Here is a 23590-nt window from a genome sequence, read left to right as displayed (position 1 = left end):
ACAAATGGAATTTAGTATTGTTGGCTTTAAAATAGTTGATCAATCTTGAAAGGAAAAACAAAACAAGCCCAAAACCAAAACATCATCAAATATTATGTTAGGGCAACTAGAAAATATTTTGATGGGAATAATAATAAAGAATGGTAAGATGTAAACAGAATTCAAGTAACATATAAGATTAAAGACTTCAAGTCTGCAATTTACACCAGTGGTAGAAAGTATAAACATCTCTGGCATTCAGTTTAAGCACCCTCTGAACCTGTGACAGCCCTTGCTGCTCAGAAGGACGGGAGAGGAAAAAACAGAAAATATTTGTAGGCATATGTGTGCATTTATTCAAATCTAGTTTAAAATACCAGTGCCAGCTCTTTTTCTTTGCGACAGCAGAGAACAAGTTCAAATCCCAGAAAGATTTAGTTAACTTAAAGCATATCCTTTCACATATTTAATTTTGTAATGTCACAAAAGGGACCACTAAGTTACTGATCTTTTGGCATTTATGGTACTTGCTTTAGAATCACAAATAACTGACTAACTTAATGAATGCTTTGGCAGTGCAATCCTGCATAATCCTTGGATTCATAACTATAAATGTATTTTTCCAAATAGATATCACTTTTCAATCAGAATCGAGGCAAGCATTAATAATTTGGGGATATAAATCTTTATTCATGAAACAGTCAAAAGAAAAAAAGGCCTTGCAAGAATAAATATTTGCTAGAATATGATGGGAGGATTGATCAAAGCAAAAAATATTTCAAAACATGCATATTCAGGCAGATTATACATTTTTGACCAAAAAACTGAGCATAGTCCTTGTAATTTATTTTTCAGGCAAAATAATGGATATTTGTCTGTGCTCAATTTCCCCTTGGTTCAGCAGAGTTGCTGAACACTTCTTTTAGAAAGCATTCACCACACCTCACTGGATCAGGCTCACAGTCAGTAGATTAAATCCAAATTGGTAAACACCAATCTCCTAGCTAGGATCTAATTAAAGATGCTCCTAAGTAGAATCAAATTAAATATGAAGCTTCAGGTAAAACTTTTAGAAGACACAGTAAAATACAAGATTTTGTTTGTTTTTAATATTAAAATTGTCTTACAGTGTGTACATTGTACTTGGCTTTGTCTTTTATCCTACACAGACATTTGTGTTAGAGGGTAACTTCTGATGAGGATTTTCAGTGTAGCTCACATTTGGATTTTATGACTGGCTTCTTGGCAGACTCAACATTCTGGCAGTATACAGCAGCTCTCTGAACCGAGCACTACGTTTTATAGTGTACACTATCAGCATCCTCAGAAGGAATTGCTGCATTACTAATGATGTCTTATTGTTGGCATAGCGCACAGAGTTAATGTTACAATGTTCTGTACCTTTAGGAAAGCACTCTACTATTTTATGGTGAATCCCCATCTTACTATTAGAAAGTTTTATTCTTTCACAACCTGTGTCAGTTTTATCCTATGATCACTTTCAAAATTTTAGTCTTTGATAAGCCTGCAGAAGCATTCCTGGTTCACTTGATGCATTTAATTTCAAAATCTTCAGGGGCTTGTTACCGATTAACCTTTATTCCATTTGTTTTCATTGAATTTTTGAAATACGTACACAAACAGATCTGAGCCAAACCTTTAGAGCTGAATTTAGGTAATTTTGGGTCTGAGTTCAGTATGATTATCTATATATCGACAGCTTACCACCTGTTGTACGTTCTAACCATATATTTTCTATCCAGTATCAAAGAATTCCAGAGCTGTGTAATATTTACTGTTGAAGGCAAAGCAAAGGAAATTTTTTGGTAGACAGTAAGCAGAAACAGCAATTGATTCTCAGATGCTGCAGTGTAGCCTCTCTGAAGTAAATCCTGCATGAACAACCTATACACCTATCACAGAGGATCAGGCCTTAATGACATGATGGCAGGTGGTAGTACTGTCCGGTGCTGACAAGATACTACACAGAGGTGAGGAGGAAAAAACTTGCTTAAAAAGCAATGTACAAATCCAGGAAGTTGCTTTTCTGAGCAGGAGACTGTTCTAACGTCCTTTTCTATAATTTTATGGGGAGAGTGAAAGCATGAAAGAGATGGTATAGTTTTAGGTTGTTGACCAAGACTGAACACTTGCAAAAATGGCCTGTACTGAGATAAGCCAGGAGGCTGTGGTAGGCATTTTGTTTTGCAAAGATCAGTTACAATCATGTAGCATTTTAGAAGTGCCTGTGGTTACAACCTTCTTTTGCTCAGCTGATGTGCTCACGAAAATGAGGAAATACATTAAAGCAGTAGTTAGCCTGCAATAGCTGGGGCTCTGCTTCCAGAATCTAGATCCCAGGGTGCAAAATCCTACTCCAAAAAAAGTTGCTACACAGGGTTTGCTTGCCTAAGTGTGTCTAAGAGATGCAAAGCTAGCAACAGTGTCAATCTGCACAGAAGGGCCAGAACAGCAGGAGTTTAGTTGCACATACTGCTATTTCACTTCATTTTTAATGAAGACAGCACAATCAATTTTGAGTCTATGGTCAATTCTGTTTTGTTTGCACATCCTTTTTCCTCCAAGTTCTGAAAAGCAGAGGGAAATTAATAATATGATCTCATGACTTTTCTTCTATATACCTTGAGATGGTCACTATACAGGGGCATTAAGTCATTTCCCCATTGAAATTTTCTTTCTGAATGTTTATTATTAAAAATACATTTGATTTTTTCCAAATATCCACCAGAGTGTTCATGATCACGAACACTCAAGTGAAATTTATCTGAAAGAAAAAAAAATCTCTCTACGTAGAGGAGAGATAAACCTTTAAACACCCTCCAGTGAATGAAATATCCAACAGGGTTCTGAATAATTCAAGTTACAACTCCCCATCGATCACGATGAATTATTAGAAAAGGTGTAACACTGGTACCGTCATCAAATTCCAACAGCTTTGAGACAGAAATCACATTACAATAACTCCTTCTGAAGATTAGTCTAAAATATTTTTCAAGACCAGAGAGCACATCATAAATCACAGTGAATAAAAGCCTGCAGAATCACTACAGCTTCCTCTGCAAAATAAAAGACACAAGGTGGTAACTGCTGAGAGACAGAGCATCAAGAATTACTGTGGATCATCTGCTAAAAATAGTAAGAGGAAAAAAAAATTTGTCCTTTTATTAGAAGCCACTCTAGACAGGAACAAGGTAAAGAATTACTGATGTGCCCAGCCAGGGTGGTGGTAACCCTCATCAAAAATCAGCACACTGCAAGTTACTAACCTGCTATAGAATAAAGACAGAAAAATTCACAAGGAGAACAGGATCAACTGAACAGTGGATTAAGACAAAAAAAAGGCTAGGATTGCACTGATAATCTTTCCCTTTCTTAAGGACTGAACATTTGATATTTGAAATTGTTACTATTTAATCATAATTCAGCACTTGTAGGTTATCATTTATAATACTAAAAATTAAATTCCAGCCTTTGATCTACAGACTGAATAAGATTCTTTGATCTGTAGAAAAAGACTCTTTTAAGCTAAACTTTTCTGGTAATTACTTTAACATAAATTCAGCTTTAGTCTGCTGAAATTGGCTTTATGAGTAAAATTTTAAAACAGGAAAATCTACTACAATACCTGAATAATCTTGTACGTCCTTAGTGCATTAAGCTATTTTAAGACCCCCACCAGGTTATACTAAAGAACAAAGGACTATTTTCTTCTCTCAGAGGACAGCAGGCCTGGCCCATAGCACTTCCTCTGACCCTGGCTTTAACATATGTGAAAGTTTCTCTCTGTAGTAAAGTTCCATTCTAAGTTTTTATTTATCATCAGCTACTGCATACTTATTCCTATAGTTTAAGGTAGTGTTATCTCTGCAGACTAAAATGGAGTATGCTGTGTCTGCTTTCCTCAAATAAAAGTGATTCGGAGGTTCACTGGAGTACAAAATAACTAACATAGGTACTGAAATACAAAATTGTTAGAACAGGAAAGATGGCTAAACATGGGAACAAAACCCAAAGATTTAAGACACATGCCCACAGCAACATTATGCTGCTATTTGCCCTGTGCAAAAGTTACATTTCATGGTAAAGCTAAAACTGCAACAGTGAAAGTTTTGCTGTGGTTGTCTTGGTGATGACAAAGGAAAATTCAGGGGTACTTTCACTAAATCTCATTTCTCTAAATAAAATGCTCTCTGACCCACTCCCCAGAAGTAAAACAAAACTATGATTCTGAAATAACAGAAATGTTTTTGAAAGTTAAGAAGAGCAGGAACATTTCTGGATCATTTAACATTTTAGTACTAGGTCTTTATCCAAATCTCACGGCTATTGTTAGCAGAGCTCTTTGTTGACCTCAGGGAGCTTCGTATCCTGCCCTTAGTGCACAAAACTACCAAGCAGTGACACCAGAACGGGCTGTTTGACACCCTGCGAGGAGAGCTAATTGATAAACCGAAGCAAGTTCAGTGGAGAGTCACCAAGATGCTCAGGGGTTGGGGCAGTTGTCTTGTGAGGTGAGGCTGAGGGACTCAGCCCAGAGAAGAGACAGCTTCAAGATGGGGACGCAACAGCAGCCGCCCCCCCCCCCCCCCCGGTACGTACGGGGAAGGCATCGAGAACATGGATCCAGCCTCTCTGCTGAAGTGCACAGCAGAAGAAATAAAGGCAACGATCATAAATCAAAACAGGGGAGGTTGCCTGGATATGAGTTTTTTTTTTTTTTTTTTAAACTATGAGGGTAACTAAGCAGTGGAACAAGTTGCTTGAAGAGGTGTGGAATCTCCCTCCTGGGTTTTCAGGGCCAGACTGGACAAACCTCTGACTGACTTGGTCCGACTTCAGCGTTGACCTTGTTTTGATCAGGAGGCTGGACCAGATTATCTCTCAGTATCCCTTCCAATCTGAGTGATTCCATGGCAATTTTTCTCCAAAGCCAAAGATCAACAGGAATTTTAAAAACAAGTAAACAAATCAGTCACCCAATGACTCAGTGACATGGGACAGAGTAATAAAGAAACTAGTATTATACTCTGGGGGTCAATCCTGCAAGATGCACACCAATTCCAGTTATATACTTTGATAACAGTGCTATGCCTTTTGCAGGATCAGGCACAAACCTGACATTTGTATCACAGACCACCTGTGTTCCACTGTACATATTGTGATTATGTGAGTTGTTACACTGGTAAGAATTGTATGCATTATCAGAATACAACTGTGAATTTCAGGAGCAATTCATTTATGCATTTTCATTTTCTGAAAGGCAGATTAGCAAAGGTATAAGGAGCATGGAGCCTGAGAGAAAAGACTATTAGCAGTGACAGACTTTGATACTTGCACAGAAGAGGAAGTTACTGCTTATGGACATTAAGTTGGCCTAATTATAATTTACAGATGCAAGGCAGTTTATCTTCACCAATCATAAATCAATCACATAAAAAATATTCTTCCCTTAAATAGCTTGTATTTATAAAAACTGAGGGAGGATCCCATGATAAGTAAGGTGTTTATTATTTCCCTAATATCTGAATGCAATTATACCTTCCCAAAGGGACATTAATGTATACTGAAACTGAATAGAGCACTGAAAAAAAAAAAAATTCAAAATCTTGCTTTAAGGAAATAGTGTTTAAGGAAACAGTGATCTACAAAGCCTATGGAAGAAATATGGACTATATCCTTAATTGTTATAACAGTGTGTAACTCTGCCAAAGTTGGTAAAACTTTGTTTTGCACAAGTTGATGATACAGCTTTGGTCAGCTCCTAACTCCTCTTTCACCCAGATATGCTTCAGGTAGCCTCATTACTCATTACACGTTCCCACCACCTTCATAATGAACCATGTGAAAACTCACCCATTTTTCTGTGGATATTCCCCATATTTTTCTGTGCATATATTCAGACACATTCGTTACGTACAGCAATACGAATACTATGCAATTTAATATACTAAGCTGTACCTTCAAGTTGTCTGCACTCAAAAATATTCATTATCACAAGTGCACACACAGGGCTCATATTTATTGGTTTAGGCTGGACAAAGTCATATTTGGTCATTCAGTCTGGGTGCAAGAACACAGATTTTGTGGATATTAGTTTGGTGTCTATTTTGCAATGTTTTTGTAATTTAACAAGTTGTTCTGTTCTGTAAACACTGAAAATAGTAGCGACTGTTTTCTTACAGATTCTTTTGACTCTATATTCCTACTTAATTCCTCCTACCACAATATCAGTTAATTTTCTCTCCTTGAATCTCCACCTACATTCACAATCCATCAGGTCCTTACCAAGTCTACCGCTGGCTAAGTAAAAGATGGCTTGTCCTGTGGTTTAGTCCATGCTATGCATGTACTGCTTGCCTAATGCTATGCCAAAAAAGTAAATGAGTTTAAACTCAGAGTTAAATTTAAACTGTTGTGTTTTTCTAAGTGAAAGAACAATTTGGATCTCTCACCTCCATTGAGCAGCTGGTTTTCACAAAACTTAGAAGAGACTGCCATTCCTCTGTCCGTTCCATATAAATTAACTAACAAGTCCAAAGTTACTGGTAGGAACAGAAGGATGGGCAAATGTAAAGAAATAAAGCCTTATTTTCTGAATGAACCAGAGGGAAAACGTCTGGTATGGTCCACTGAAAGAACACAAAGAACCCTGTAATAAAAAATACTGGTTTAATTTTGATATCCAAGTTCTAACATTCCATGGTACATATATACCATTTTTATAGAGCACTCTGGAAAGATAGCATTCAGCTATTAGAAAGAAAATGCCTTCAGGGAGCAGACGAGCAAAGTTCTGGTTATTTCTGAAAGCAATTTGGTCATTTTATGGGTTACTTCAGACCAGATGCTATACAAGAACATGGAGAAATGTTTTTCATACCATCTTTCTTCTGCAGTATCTTAGAGAAAAACATATGTATTATCCAGAAGGAAGAAAATCAATGAAGCATAAAGTATTCAAGTACCTAAAGCAAACAAGTCCCCAGAGGGGATTCTATGATTTTAACACTCATTAATCCTCTTTCTGATGTCAAGATACCCTCATCTACAAAAACACAGATCTATTTTCATGGAGCTGGTCCAGCTGGGCACTTTATATATACATAACTGCATTTGCTTGCACACATGCATTTAACTCCTTTAAAGAAACTGGTTCCAAAGCAGATGTGAAAACTGAACATGTTTGCATGGTGTTAGCTGAATGAAACAAAAGAAAGACAGAGATTGGAAAGGGACTGTAAAATCTGTAGTAAATCTGAAAAGTAATACTTGCACTGTACTTTCCTTCTGCATAAGAGCAAGGAAGTTACAGCTTTTCCTGCCACTGACCAAAGCTGCAAGCAGTTCAACAAAAGTATCAGCAAAAGCTTAGGCTGTTTTTATCAAATTACTGTATGATGTGTAAAGTTCAGACAATTCAGTCTTGTGATGGAAAAAGCAATCTAAAGTGTGAACAACCTTCTAATAATATTTGTTCACTAAGTCATTCTGCTGATAAAGCCAGATTCCTTAGTCTGAATGTTTCCAAGAGGGAATAGCTACTAAAATAAAATGCCTGCTTTAAGAACTAACTATGCTATGAGTTAGCTGTGCTTTTTACAAAGATATCTTTTGTGTGAAACTTTATTATTAAATAAAAAAAGTCACAGTTAGTTTCGACTTACTGTGATAGTTATATATGGCACACTTCATTGAAAAATATACGATACAGTAATGGAAGGGATACTTTTAAACATAGCATATTCATTCTTTTCCTCCAAAAGCTCTCATCTTTCCTTGAATATGTATTTTAGAAAGGACATGGATGTCTTCTTACCTAATTTCTGGTAGTTTCACCTCTGTATGTACTGTGGGGAGCCATTTTCTGTATGTAATCTCTAATAGTAAAGCCACATCATGTTGCTGAATCTGGCAGAATTGCTGCTGAGAACTTTTCTACATCTCATTCCTAATGTTGGTGGATTTCAGTCAAGGTAACCTCCCATCCAGTCATTCATATGTGGCATACACAAATACTAGTATGTGTAATATAAAATATAAAGAAGATAATCTTAAAGAATCAATAATTTTGAAAGCAACACTTCTATTTCCTTTTTTATGTTTCTTATTCTTCTAAACCAATCCAATATTAATATATTGTGATTTCTTGAAAATGTATTTGGAGCTACACTGTGCTTTTAAGCTCAGTTCTCAATCTAAGGTTGTGTGTAAGGAGAGTAGACAAGATGTCAGTGTGACTCAGTCTCACCATTCTGCCTCTGTGTAAGCTCTGCTTTTCTTTGCTCACAATTTCCTAATGCTCTAGATCAGTGATTTCCAGCTGTTTTGTTGCTGAGTCTCATCTGAGAAAATACCTATTGTTCCATGACCCACTTAATCTTGAGGAACCTGCAGACATCTGGGAGAGTTATGTCTGCTTGGGCTTTGCACTACATCTCCCCATTCTGTGCTGATACCTCTGCAGGCAAGTCTGCTTCACTGTTTAGGAACTGTTGAACTATTTCATACAAGCCTCCTTTAATTTCTCTCCCTTCCCATCCCACAAGTCATTGAGAAACAGGGAATAAAGAATAACAATTTACCCAACCTGAGAATCTCACCATACCTTTTCAGCTAAAGCCTGTAGTCAGATTTTGATGTCTGTCTTGAGACCAAGCTGCACCCTATTGCCTACACTTGTCAGTCTACTCTTTTACTTCTATGATTGATAAGTAAAGAGCTAACCAGTATGTCCTTGCATATTTAGAAGTGCAAGGAATGGACAGATAATATTCACACCATTTACTTTGGTGCAGTTCAGAGAATCAAAGTTAGGAACTTCAGCTCCTTCTCTGACAAAGAGGTCCTTAGGGCTGACTAATACAGAACGATTACATTAAAACAAGCCTAAAATACTAATGTAAATATCTCCCACAATTAAGAATTAACATGTAATCCATTAGTTTTTTTCATGATACTATCAAACCGTCATAATATTATTGTCTTACAAATATATCTACCAATTTTAATGACATAAAAGTGATATAATTTCCTCTACAAGTTATGTTATAATGTACTAACATTAATACCAGGCAATATATCATATACAGACGCAGTGTCAATTACTTAAATACAATTGGTCTTGATAAATCAGTCAAAGAAATGAAACTGAACTTCCTGATTTCTCCAAATGAAATGAATCTACTAGCTTTATCCGATGGACTTCCTGCCTTGCTTTAGTAATTGAATTACTTTAATAATTAAATAATTAGTAACATAGTAAATAAAAGAAATTCACTAATAACATAGTAATTAAAATCTATCAGCTTTATCAGATGGATTAATTCTTCCTGCCTTGCTTTAGTTATCAGAAATAGATCAATAACACAGAAATTAAATGATAAAAAAGAAGAAAAAAATCTCTTTTCAGTTCTTAACTGGAACCAGGTCTAGTAAAGAATGCAAGATCCCAAGTCTGACATCAAAACCAAACACATTATTAAAACCCATTCCGAATCAATTATCTGTATGCCAGGTGCAGAAAGCAATTTCTTATTTTGTTGTCACAAAATAATAACTATAGTAGCTTTCAGAATAAGGAGTTAAAATTGCAGTATGAATGTTTATTTTCATGAAGAGAGCTAAAGGAACCATTCAATCAATTGCTATAAATTATTATTTAGGAACAATAACAGATAGCTTTTTCTGTGTTATGGCCCTTATAGAGGTAACATTTTTTTTTGCTTTAAAATATTTGTCACTTTTAGAATGCAATGCATTGCCAGCAAAAAGAAATGCTTATGAATGATGAAATTATATAGTTACTTCATGTAATTACACAAAATGTGCATTGAAAAAATATATACCCACCAAAATAGTAGCATATATGAGTATCATCTGAACAACTCACATTTTTATTTTTAATACCATTTGGTGATGGTATATAATTTTGTGTCTGTGTTACAGCTAGGTGGAAGTATAGGAAACTCAGAAAGAGGTAAAAGACCTTTTCTGTCTTAAAAGGTCTAAAATTATGAGACTAGAATTGTTAATTCTGTATATTTTAATCTTCATTTCAGATAGTTTGCATATACTGCAATAATCCCAGAATTAGACATAAATCAGAAGTAAGTTAACTTCACCTAACTAATTTTACTAGTAGAAGGAGAATGGCTCCCAACATGTGTGGCAACTCAAGAGCAAAAAAGAATTTTGAAAGATTTCACAGAACAGATTATTATACTTACATAGTCTCCACAATACATTTTGATACAAGTCTCCAAGTTCCGTTGAGATCAAAAGAGAAACTTTCCTAGAATAAAGCTAACAATTCAGCAAACTAATACTGTTATAGTTAACTTTTACTCTATTTTAAAGAATTGAGAGAAACCATCCAATCAAGCTAATACCAAGTACTTTAGGCTCCAAGGTAACAGTGAAGCAGGAACGGTGCCTGGTACTGTATGTCCTCAGGTTTTACAGATGCACTGTGTATTTAGTCATTAATCATATGTGAATAAGTAAGATTATTTATGTAAGTAAACAGTCTCATTAGCACAACACCCTCTGTTCTACTGTGTTGATTTTAAGAATCAGAATTCAGCCAGTCAGAATGAAATGTTAACCTACAGAAACTACTTGTGTTAATGATTTACTTTCAGCATTAGATCTGGTCTAGTTCCTTTTTTCCTTCTGCTGAATCACTCAGGTCATCACTTACTCTATAAAATATTTCCACCTAGCATGGATAGAAATATGCTATATAGCCCTCATATGCTACCTGGAGTAATGAGGACACATCCTTGCAGCCTCAGTGGAACCGTGTGGATGAGGCCCTCCCTTGATGTTTTCACACCAGTTACAGTTTACAAGATTCTGCAAAGAGAGGAGGAAAAATCCTGTAACATTGTTCTGCTAGAATTATGCAGAATCTGAACCATTCTAGAGACTGACAGCAAAACCACTTTTCTTATAGCTGCTACCTTGTTTTACTTCATTATCAATAACTATTGTTGTATTAAAGCACTGAGAAAACACAAAGTTTCCTCAAAAAAAGAGGAATTTAAAATAGAGGTATGGAAACAGTCTGTATATTCTCTAGTACAACTTGAATGGGAAGCATGGGCTACCGCTGTCGTGATTGGGGTGTCAGTATAGATAGTTTATTTTATTGAAATAGTTGGACAGGAGTTTTAGACTTCTAATTTTCTCGCTTTTGTTACTGTATTCATCACATGCTTTGTATCACCTATTAAAAGTTGGAGGTTTCTTATTACAATTTAGGATGACTTTGGAAAGAAGGAAAAAAATCATTTCTTTCATAGCCTCAATATCTTAGCAACTCTTCTAAACATTAAGAACCATCTCTGGGTTTGTAGGAGCTCTGCAGTATTGATTTCAATACAAGCATGTCAGTGTGTATTATCCATAGGGATTACATGTCAGTCCTTACAGACAGCTGGAAGAGTTTCATAGAGTGTAGGCTTGTGAAGCATGAAAGTCTTAATGAGCTTCATGCTGCCATATCTTTGTTTTTTCCTTTTTCCTTAGGGTTATGGTAGATTTTTTTTTTCTTTATAATTGTACCAAGTACTTGCTTTACATCTCTGTATCTCAAGTGCTCTATGAGGATGGCTGTGGAACATAGCACATTTTACAGCTAAGCAAACTGATCTGTAAAGAATCTGACCTGGCCAGTTAGAAGATTGCACATACAAGGTGCTGAAGGTGGTGACAGAACCTAAGGTGGGATCTAGTCTCCTGATGATGAATATTTTGAAACACTGACAAGAATATGAGAACATTTTAAGCCTCTCTTTTGCAGATTCTCATTTTACATATATTTCTTTCTGTAATAAGTAATTAAAATGCAATACAGTTATCTTCAGTACAACACAAAATGGATTAAACTTACAGGATTACAATGTTTTAGTCTGGTCATGTCAAAACCTTTAGTGGTCAGGGACCATAGGGCTTAAGTTAGTAGAGAAAAATTCACGATTCTGCGAAATACTAATTCCCAGCCATATAATGCGAGGAAAGCATTTTCCTGATTACTGAACTAAATTCTGGTTTTAATGAATCTTTCTCGGAGAAGCCATGACAGAGTCTTGAGATAAAATGTTCAACAGAAGAGGAAGCTTCAATTCCCTCTTGCTTGTGAATGTCCCTTGGCTGTCCTTCCTTTCCACTTCCTCTCTAAGGCAAGAAGCAAGGTTTTCAACAGTGAAATGCGACATACATTTCTCCAAGTAATGCTTAGCAAAATGAATCCAATGTTTGCATTTCAGAGTGAACATGCTGAACATAATCTCAACCTTTATATTTTCTTCAAGATCCAGCTGCTCAGAGGCATGAATCATTTCTAGGGTAGGAGCTTATCCTGCCTTTTTGGGAAAGACCAGAGAAATTGCATTACAGGTGGTTTTGGCCTTCTGAAAATATGGACTAGAGAGCGTGAAAGAGAGCAGAAATTATAACCTAGAAAGACAGAAAGAACTGGTTTGTTTAGACTAAAGACAGAAAAGTCAGAGGGACACATGAACAGTTCAAGTAAATAAAAGCTGTTGCAAGAGGAAGTAAAAAAAAAAATTTGCCCTCACATTCATGGTGGACTGGACAAGAAGTGAGAAGCTCTGCGTTCTTTTTTTCTGTTTCTCCCTCGGTTTAATCTTTGCAATTCTCACCCAATTACAGGGTGAGAATTTTAATACTGATTTGGACACCTGGTTGCTTGTTTTTTTCTTTTTCTTGCTTAGAAGTTTCCCATTTCTGTTCCTGCTTAATTTTCTCCTCTCTCACTTTGTTACCTGTTCTTCCTCTTTGGAGAGGCTTGTTTCTTTTTTGTAAGAGTAAGGAAGGGTCAGTTGCTCTTCTTCAAGTCCTTCCTGCTAGTGGGATTTCTCACCAGTGCTAAAGGTTCTTTTTCAAACTTCTCCCTGTTCTGCTCCTTGAGGTATTTAGGCTTAGGCATTGTAATGGATAATTTCAAAGTTGTACTAATGGAAACCTTGAATAAAAATAACTGGCCGTAATTAATTTCTAATTAGAGATCCATATACTTCTAAAAGAGAATGATTTAATTAAAGTGAGAAATAAAAATGATTTAGTATCAAATTAGTCTATTCATTTTCCTGAAAATGAGAATCTAGCATATCAGTCACATATTAATTAAAAACAAAATTCACATTATTGGTATAATAAGCTTCAGGTATCGCTCTGGAGTCTCTTCAGAGAATTGAAATGGGGAAGCTAGGAAAAACACATTTGTAATGTGTTAAAGGGAAGGGACTTGGTACTCTGTGTCTTTCAGCATACAGTTTATGTGGTGGAAACAGAATCTGAACATAACCTGAGCTGGTAGAATTACTAGTCCATCACCAGAACACAGAATGTATAAGCACAAGACACAGGTAAAGAAGAAACAGTGGAAAGAGATAATCTCCAACTCTAGTACAATAGCACCCTTTGGTGTTTAAAAATGTGACGATGTGTGCAATAGGATTTACAGTCTCTGTAGGTGCTTATAAGCATGCGTAGAAACTTACTCATCACGATAAATGGAAGGATATGGTGGTAAGTACCTTAACACAATGAATCATTGGAGGATATATGAGTCAAACTTAACTTTCACAACTCTCAAGTCTGTATTCATATTACAAAAGAAACTTTGGGCACTTATCTGCCTGTGAATTGCTCTTAGGGTTGCCAAGGCCAGGTTCTGCCCTAGGTCTGAGAAGAGCTCTGAGCACAGTATGTGTACACAGGAGTCAATAACAAGTACTCTGATGGCTTTGGAACTGGCAAACTGTGCCTTAGAAGGGCTACAGCCAGCTGCTATTTGCCTTTCTGGGTGAGCATGCATGAGCATATAGAGTGATGGCTTACCATCTTGCAGCCATTAGTACAAAAAAGACCCTTGCAAAAAGTGGAATACCTTTTATAGCAGTAACCCTTGTTTTGATTTCAAGTTGCTAACTAAAATAAAGAACAAGAAGGAAAGGAAAACAAAAAACTGCGGTAGCAGACTGGAAAGAACAAGAACACTGCACTGCAAGATCATACTGCATAATCTGCTTATGTATGCTTGCTATTTAGTGCTGTTTAATTTTTTTTAATTATGTTAAATATATGATCAAATTGTGAAAAGGGAAGCTTTTAAAGGGTGGAATGTAGCCAGCGACAGAAGGCTAACCAAATGAAGCAGTGCTAGAGCAGGCATTTAAAGAACAGAATAGGGTTTGAATGAGACACTGGATAATGAAAGGTATTATGGGCATAGTTTCTAGACACAGCAGGAGCATTATTATTTAGCAAGTGTAAAATTCTGCAGTGAAGACTTTTCTCACTATCCCATCAATATACCTCATACCTGTATTTTCTGGTGGTTTATTTGCAGAGGAAAATGAAAAGTCTTGGACCTAGAGAGCAGTAGTTCTCAGTCCAATATATCACCAGCGAATAATAGTAGGTTTGTACTAATGTTTTTACATTTCTAGAACTGTCCTAGCTCTTTCAGAGTCCTACATGCTGAAGTACTCTTAGGCAGTATATTACAATAATTCTTGCAAAAGAGCAATTGTCTAGGATCCTACTTCAGGGAAAAAAAAAAATAGATGATGACAGTTTGCACACTGACTGCCCAAACCAGAACAGCTACGCATTTACAACATTTTAAAAAAGCTCTAATCCTCAAAATTACCAGCTTCACCGTTATTGTAGGCACCTTCCTTTGAACCTCAAATATGAGGCTGTACATTACTTAGAGCTGGAGGAGAGACTGAACCCCTCCCTTTAGCATCTCCGAGTACTTACTTTCCACCTCCCGGTCCGCGAAGCCACAGGCCTCGCCCGCGGCGCCCATCCCGCACTGCGCCGCGCCGCGAGGCTCCTGCTCTCGCGAGACGGGCCCCGGGGGCGCGGCCGGGCCCCACGTGGGGCGGCGGGCGCCTGCGCGTCGCCGCCGTGAGGGCGGCGGCCGTGATGACGCGCGGGAGGTGACGGAGTGGCGCGTGGCGGCCTCGGGGTTACGCGAGGAGGGAGCGAGGCGGAAGCCTCGCCCGGGGCGACAGGGGCCTGCGTGCGGCCTCCGCTCGCTGCGAGGGCGGTGCGGCGGCGACGCTGCTGCTTACGCGGTGGGTGGTCCGGCGGGCGGCCTCGAAGTTGCCGCGGAAGGGGAGCCGCGGGCGGCGTCGGCACTGGGGCCGGCTCGGAGTCCCGCCAGAAGAGACGGAGTGAGGGGAGCGCCCGCCTGCGGCGGCTGGCCCGGGGCGGCGCCTCCGCTGGCCGCTGCGGTGCCGCGGGGGAGCGCCGTTGGCGGGCGGCGGCCGTTGGCGGGCAGGGCGCGTGTGGAGAGCCTCGGCTCGCTGTCACCCTCGCGGTTTGAGCGGTTCTTCTGCCGCTAGTTGCGGGCCCGACAGACTTCGGTCACATCTCTCTAGCAGCAACAAAAAGTGGACGTTTTGGTTCTTGCGTGGAAATGGAGTTGAAATAATGCTGTAGTAAACTCATGTTTCTTGTTATGAACACGCAGATTTGGGGCTTAGCTGCATCGTTACTCCTGTTGTGCGCAGTTTGTCAGATAACCCGTTGTAGTGACTCTAGTAGGTACTGCTTACGTTAGTTCTCTTTAACGTCTGAAATTTGTCAGTGAATTTCAGCGGTGAGATTCATTCTGTGTCTGTGCTTGCAGCATCTCAGCAGTTTGTGGGCTGTTGAAAATACAGGTCCAGTGGATCTTTCCTCTTCTAACTTGCCATGTCAATACAAGGCCAGCAAGTCTGTATCACTCTTAAACTTACAATTCAGTTCAAGTGACGTGGTAAAGGTAAACCGCGTTTGGAAAGAGCTAGGGATTGCACCAGCAGATTCTTAGACAATATTTATTTTATGGGGCAGATGTGCTTTCTAGCATCACTGATAGTCCAGGTCCCCTGATCATGAGTATTGGGGATGCGTTTAAAAGACGTTGCCCTGTTTCTCCCTTTCCACGAACGTGCCTGAATTTCCTGCTTATTGAAACTAGATGGAACAAAACTTTCTTCATTGCTGTTCCATTAGGAAGTTGGGAATAAGGATATTGGTTTCTTTATGGGAGCTGGATATGACCATGAGTCCTACAGTTTAGACATGACTGAGATCCATGGAGTATACAGATGTATACAGATCTACACTGAATGCAGTAAGGGTGAATTTTAAACCTACTGTCCCTTGATCAGAGTACTGCAATTTCTTGCACATTTCAGGGAAAATTAGACCCTCAAAGGGCCTAATTGCTATCCACATTGGTATCCAATGGTATTCACAAAAATCAGTGCTGTCTATGGGGAGTGGCCTAATCTGGCTACTGTGACTTTTGCCATCACCTGCTGTTTGTTTGTTTGCTGGGATGCACAACTGACAAGAATGCTCATGAAGTACTAGCTAGACTGAGATAGGTAGGAGAATGCCTGCTCTGATTTAGGCACCCAGTGCACTGGTACATTTGGCACGAGACTAGTTGTGTATGTGAACGTTTGCAAAAAAGGTAAGATCTTAGGAGATTTTTGGACCGAGCTATGTTTAGGGAGCATTGAAAAGAATTTAAAAAATATCAATATCACATAGGCTAAAATGGTAACCAGGTAGCTAAGCTCCTTTGTAGATTGGAGCTCTAAAATTTATGGCCTAATTCATAAGTTAAAAATCATTAAGTTTTCTGAAATCTGTCTTAAATAGACATTTTCATCAGCAGCAGATCTTCTGCAGTTATCCAAGGCATGTATTAAGGAATAGCCATGCAAAACTGAGGGAAAATTAAGGAACTGAAAACAGACTGTAAAATTTTATAAATTTTTAAAACAAGAGGGGATCTAGATGACCTTTCTTGGGATAAGCATAGTTTGTCTAAAAAAGAAAGAACAATCTTCTAGCATATCAAAAGCACACACTTCTGGTTTAGGAAAAACTATTAAAATTAATGGGGAAGAGTGATTTAAAGAAACTTCACACACTTCAAAAATAGTTTGTGTCTATGAAAAGCAATTAAAGAGCTTTCAGAGGTAATGTTGAGTACAGCTCAAAGTTACTAAGCTTGAACTGGCTTACGTTTGTAGCAATGGTAGGAAATGATGCTTATAGCCAATGATTCTTATATTTTGGGGAAAACTTTTCAAGAATGATGAAAAGATTGTTGGCTTCTGGCAGTCTGTATGTATTAGATTGCAATTCTGATAATATGAGATTCTCCCCTAGCTCTAAACCTCACAAAAAGAAACAAATGCCTCCTCAAATATTTTCTTTCTATCTACTTTTCTCAAATCTGCAAACCTCACTGAATCTGTTGTTAGGCAAGAGGGAGTGAGGGTGGAGATAGATATATATGTGCGTGTGTGTATATATATATATATATATATAGCCATTGTATTTGCAATTTTAAATTTTTTTGAGTAGTGGTTTTGTTTTTACTTGGATGAATATGGAATTTCCTCTTGTGATTTTTATCTCGCACTGTAGAATCTTTTTGGTACTGTAAATGCATGAATTTACAGCTTTTTTTTTTATAGCTCTTTAATTTTTAACCTGTTTAGGTCTTGGCTAAACACTGTGGTAGAGTTATGTGTCCTTGGACTTTTTGAAGTTCTGATCACTCGATTTGGGGAGCAGCCTGGAGCGTGCTTTTCTCACAAACATGTCTTGGCTTCTTACCATGGAAGAATATATCATTCTAGGATGTTATTTAGATGTATTGTTGCTGTGTTTTTCTAATTTGATACTGTGTTCTCTTTCCCTATTGTAGAGCTATTGTTTCATGGCACTGTTCCAGCATTTGTGGGTGAGGAACTTGCATGCTTTAAGGCAATTAAAACTAATTCTACCAATTTGTATGTGGGAATGCAAGGAGTTCATGTGAATTCATTTCTAAGAAAGATTTCTTGCTCTTTGGACCTCGCTTCTGCTGACAAGTCTATCTGTTTGTGAAATTCCTATAACTGTTTCCTGCATTTTGAGGAAGCATTAGGATAAAAATTTATTTCACACGCATTATATTTTTAACAACTGTGTTATGAAAGGCACTACACTTACATACTTAAAGGTTTGTAGTTAAACGGAAAATAACCCTACGTTTCCAGCCAAGAAGAACTTTTCATTAAAAACTTATTAAAGCTGTATAAGCATGTTTCAGCAGAACCTGTGACAATTTTGGAATGGTAGTTTTTGAATTGTCATGGGCACTTTTTAATGTTTCACACCTTAAATATAAATTTGGGATGAATACAATACAAATATTTTGACAATGTCAGTGGCTAAACTAATACCACAAGGAAAATCACATTATTTCAAAAAATATCCATTTGACTAGCATGGAAGGAACTTTTTATTACAATAATATTTTTCATTTATTTGCTTTAAGAGAAGGAAAAGGAGGCAGTCAAGCATAATTAAGTGTTAACATGTAACTTTAATGGCAATGTGTAAATGCCAGTGGGATGAATATCTGACCTTAGTACTGTCTTCCTACAGGCATTTAACTTTCTCTGCTGTGCCTCTATCTGGGAAGCCTATTGGCTATGCCAAACAAGCAAACTTCATACTTCCTGAATCTCGGTCATTGCCATGGCAACCGATAATTGCTATTAGGAATTATTTGACTTATAAACTGAACTGATTTTTATTTTTGTTCACAGAAGATTTTATTAATAGAAGTTAATTTAAAATATTTTATCATGGATAGCACAATAAACTGCAATACAGATGGAGGGAAATGTAATTGTTTTTATGACTTTAAATACAATACACATTTGTCAAACAAATGCATAGCACTTAGATTTCCTCAAAGGATGAGTATACAATAAAACCATTCTGCTTTGTCTAATTTATTATTACTTTATTTTGGAGGTTGTTTTTTTTTGTTTTGTTTTGTTTTTTGTTTTTTTTTTTTGCATTTGATAGTTTGTCTAATCCTGTTTCCCTTGTTTATCTTTGAACTATTTTCTTTCCCAAGATTACACTAAAACTGAACAAAAGATTAAGGAGTAGAATGAATAGAAATTCAAATGAGGGAAATTAAAGATGAAGTCCTTTCACAGCTGTAGTTATTTACAGATTGTATCTCATGCTGAGCTGTACTCTGCATATTTTACTGCTGCTTAGGCTGATGAGGACTGAAATTTGGGAAGGTTTATCAACTTCAGTCTCTGACTGTCAAGCTTAAAGGAACTTTTGCTTGTGTAAAAACTGTGCGATCAACTCCATAATTTCCCTTTCTCATCAATATCAGAGAAATAATATCTACTAATAGCTTACATGTGCAGTACCTTGTATGCAATGATTATTTTAAATACTTTCATTTATTGTATGTTGTCTCCACAATGAATACTGTTTTATTTTCCAAGTGAAAGAAATAGTGACTAAGTGATTTGTACAATGTCACCCAGGAAGCCTTGTAGCAGAGCTGGTGGTAGTTCTTGGGCTTCTAGGCCTTCTTTTGGAAAGAAAGCTCTCCTATGTTTAGCACAAATTCCTATTTACAATAAGACCCTCAAAAAGATGGTTTAAGTAGTCCTTAAATGGTGCATGAAACTTTTCCTTTCCTTTCTTTCTAGACATATATCTTTAAGTGAAATGTAATGCAGATTTTTTTTTTTTTAAAGCAATAAATAGATTGTTCTAAATCTACTTAAACCATGTGAACCCAGTGCTAAGCTTTTAACATGGCAACTTACAAGTTCTTACAGAGAGGAGAAAACATCCCAAACGTGGTTATTTTCTCCCTGAATTCTCAAATACTGATAGCTGATGCTATCAGATTTTTAGCAGTTGATCCTATGGTCCTTAGCAGGCAAAGAATGACCAATGGTAGATGTATTTTCAAGATTTCAAACCTCATTTCTTAGGCTCAGCTCTACAAAAGATTCCTCAGAGGAGATATTTAAGCATGGAAGTGTGAGGTTCTCAAAATCTGCTTTAATGATTCTGATGATATTTCCTAGGCACAGGGACATTGCTGTCAGGTGAAAATCCATGTTGTTTGCTAGTCCTAGTCTTGTGAATTGGCTAGAAATTCCTAGAAATTCTGCAACAAATTGTACTGGTTGGTGATGTTTCTCTGGGGCACTGAAACTAATTAATATCTGTTAATGCTAACACCAAGCAGATACAGTTCATAATGAAAGTAAAATAAACAGGCTTTTGTGGATGGACAGATTCCAGAACAGTGACTATTTGTGACTGACTTCTTAAGACACATTCTAACCGTGAAAATAGTTGTAACATAAACAGGTAAGCTTCACAGTCATTTACTTAATTTAACAGAAATCATACTGGATTTTTTCTGTGTCCCCTTGTCCATTTGGTACTGTATATTCTGTTTGCAGAATAGAATATATTAATCTTTGTCAGTATTGTTGTTTCTCCTAGATTCTGACATTCATTTCTTCTAGTGCTAACTATTCATTTTACAGCTGTGTTTGCTAGTCTAAAATTTGATCCATTCTTTTTATCTTTCTTTTTTTCCTATTTAGTTTGATGGTTAATTTCTTTCCTCTATATGTAATGGGCAATCCCATTTTGTATACAGAAGATTAAGGTGATAACTTGCTGTGCTCCTGGAGAGTTAACTGGTCATGTATCTTAAGCTTAGAAATTGATGTAGGCTGGAAGATAACTGATCCAGTCTCAATCTAGTTTGTTATTGCCAAGTTAGATTCAAGTGATGCGTTCCTTGTAATGAGGTCAGGTTTTTCTCAGTTCTTCCTGTGGCAGCCTGTCTGGCCAAGCTGTTCTGGAGACTTGCAGAGCTCTGTGAGTAATTGTGATTATGTAAAGAGTGTTTCTAACTTACAGCGGGCCAGAGAAATCTTTTGGGAATCTCTGTCTACAGTGTCAGCATGCACTACTTCATTGGTGCTACTCTATAACTTGCAAATCTTACATGTACCAGAATCTGATTTCCTTAGATGATGATGTTGGTGCTTTTTTTGATACCACTTTCTGCCAGACCACTAAATTTGGAATAATTAGTGATTAGCACAATAATGTCTATCCTCTTGATAATAAACTGACCAGTAAACTGTCTCACTTTCAGACGTTGTGAGGTATGCTATGTCTAGTGAAAATAATCTTGTATGTTGATAGGTTGGGTGAAGTTAAGCCCTGTTAAGGCTACCTCAGGGGAGTGAAACTAAAGACCAAAGTACCACATATTCTAGCCAGTGTAAACTAGACTAGTCTTAATTTGCTTCTGAGTGGGAGGGCTTACTAGCTCAGGCTGAACACAGTGCTGTTAGCTCTGTATCGCTTTTGGGACATGTGGATATACATACTGCTCATACTGCTTGGGTAAGTGCTATGTTGAGGATAGCTGTGCTATGCTGTGTTGTGTGATGTGAAAATATGCCCACCTTTTTTGCTTTTTTCTTTTCTACACATGGTCTGAATGATTATCTACTTCCCAGCTGAATATGTATGAACATGTCTATGCTTAAGTCCTATATTGGCATCTCTCTGAATTGTACTTAATGTGTACTAATGTAAATAGAAGGATATATGCTAAATTATCAAAAATACTATTGTCATGTAAATTGAAATGAACTGTATCATGAGAAAGCAGATGAAAACTTGTGTAGGAATTCAAAGAGAACATAATGAGTAGAGCTGTACTTGGAGGCCTTAGAAGCACTTGTAAGGGTACATACAGAAAAAGGCCTCACACTTGCTTCTTTCTCCCTTAAAATGTATGAAAATGCTTTTTTTTTTTTTTTTAAACTTTGCTCTAGGAGGCATTCTTGTAGCAATTTTCCTGTAGTCATTTCTCTTTGATAACTCAGAAGGCTAAAGTAATTAGCATTTATGAGAAAAATCTAAGCTCACCACAGGAAGGAAATATCAACAAAAACAGATCTCTGCTGACCTAGAAAACCTCACTGTAGTCCAGCACTGTGAACTGTATTTTGACATTTGTTTTATGAATGTTAGGCTGTTCAAAGGATGGTTTGTGGAGGGCAATTAAGAGATTCAGGGGGCTTTGCAGGGAGAAGAATTAAGAGGAAAATGTAAACTTACAGAATATTCTGGATCTATGATTCCGGCAGTTGCAAAGTAGTAAGGTAGTGGAAATACTGGTAAGTGGGTGAGTGTAAATGAGTCCTCCTAGGCATTATTCTCCTCTCTGCTTAAGCAGAATTGTTCTGAATATTACTTAAAACATTCTTCAGGATGCTTTGCAGTATGTTCAAAATGCCTTGATTAACTTCACAAAAATCCACTTTTGCTAGACAGCCCGAAGAAAGAGGAAGAGTATTCCTTTGAGAAAATAGGAAGGTGCCGTAAACCACATTATTATCCCAACAGCAAGTTTCCAGCCACTGCTGCCTGAAATGTTATTTCAAACTGAATTAAAAGAAAACAGTCACCAAATTTCTTCACTGATAGTCTTTGTGTAGATGACAGCTGTGTTTTATAGCGTTCTTGCTCAAACAATGTTCCAGTTTAAAAATAATAAACCAGTCATTTATGATTCTCTGGAAAGGATGAACTCTCAGTTCTGATTAACACAGAATTTTATTATTAACTTTCAGTTTTATGGCAGGAAAATTATATTGACATTTAATTTATGTGATAACAGTTTCAAAAATCAGATAGTTATGCATAGAATTTACTGCAAACACTTGAATGGTCTGCATAAAGAATATCATTTTATTATTTATATAATGAAATGTCACTATGGTCCCATAAACAGCACTTTACTTTTTTGTGAAATGAAATGTATATAAATAAAATATGAAATACGGTGAATTTAAGATAGAATCTATAAAACCCAACTCTGTTAAGACATAGCTGTAACTTTCCACATTGATGTCTGGTTTAAATATCATAAAGCTTGTCAGGCATTCTAAGTTATATCGAAACCAGAATGTACCATGAGTTGGTGGTTATAGATCAGTGATTTACACAGATGTCTGTTGAAAATATAATGAATGTATGATTTCTTGTAATGCTAAGCTGTCAAAGTACAATGTTGTTTCTATTTTGTAAACACTTGATCTTGGAGAGGATGGAACATTTCTCTGCTGCATGCCTGTACTGATAATAGATGTTGCTCACCTCAGACACAGGCTCTCAGAAAGAAACAGAGTGGCTGTGGGTGTGTATGTGAGGCAACAACAATTTATCTGGTGAGCGTAGCTTATTTGTGAGCTCTGAGCAATTGTTTCTCCTGAAGAACTTTTCTGTTGTAATGACTTGTTTAAACCCATTAGCACGTCTCTAACGGTAAAGACTGAAAAATACAATTAGCAAGTTGTTTACAGCAGAGATGAAACTGCTGTGACTAAAATGTCATTGATGAGTGAATTAACTTCTATAAGAATTGTTTTCCAAAGATGAGTTTAATAAAGGTTTGAGATGATGCTGTAACTTAGAGTTGTTTAGGTAGAATGTAAGGCTCAATATTACTGTTTCAATGTCAAATTACTGCTCATATAACAGGCATTATATTTGTCCTATGTAGTCCATTTGTGCTAGATAGTTTAGGCCTACTCTGCTATACTACTTTTAATACCTTGTAGTTCCACTGGCCTTAGAGCCTAGCAGCTGCTTGATGCTAAGCACTATTGAAATTGCATTTATTCGG

This window comes from Apteryx mantelli, chromosome 5 (assembly GCF_036417845.1).
Source record: "Apteryx mantelli isolate bAptMan1 chromosome 5, bAptMan1.hap1, whole genome shotgun sequence".
In the NCBI taxonomy this organism is placed as follows: Eukaryota; Metazoa; Chordata; class Aves; order Apterygiformes; family Apterygidae; genus Apteryx; species Apteryx mantelli.
This window is presented reverse-complemented; position numbering follows the sequence as displayed.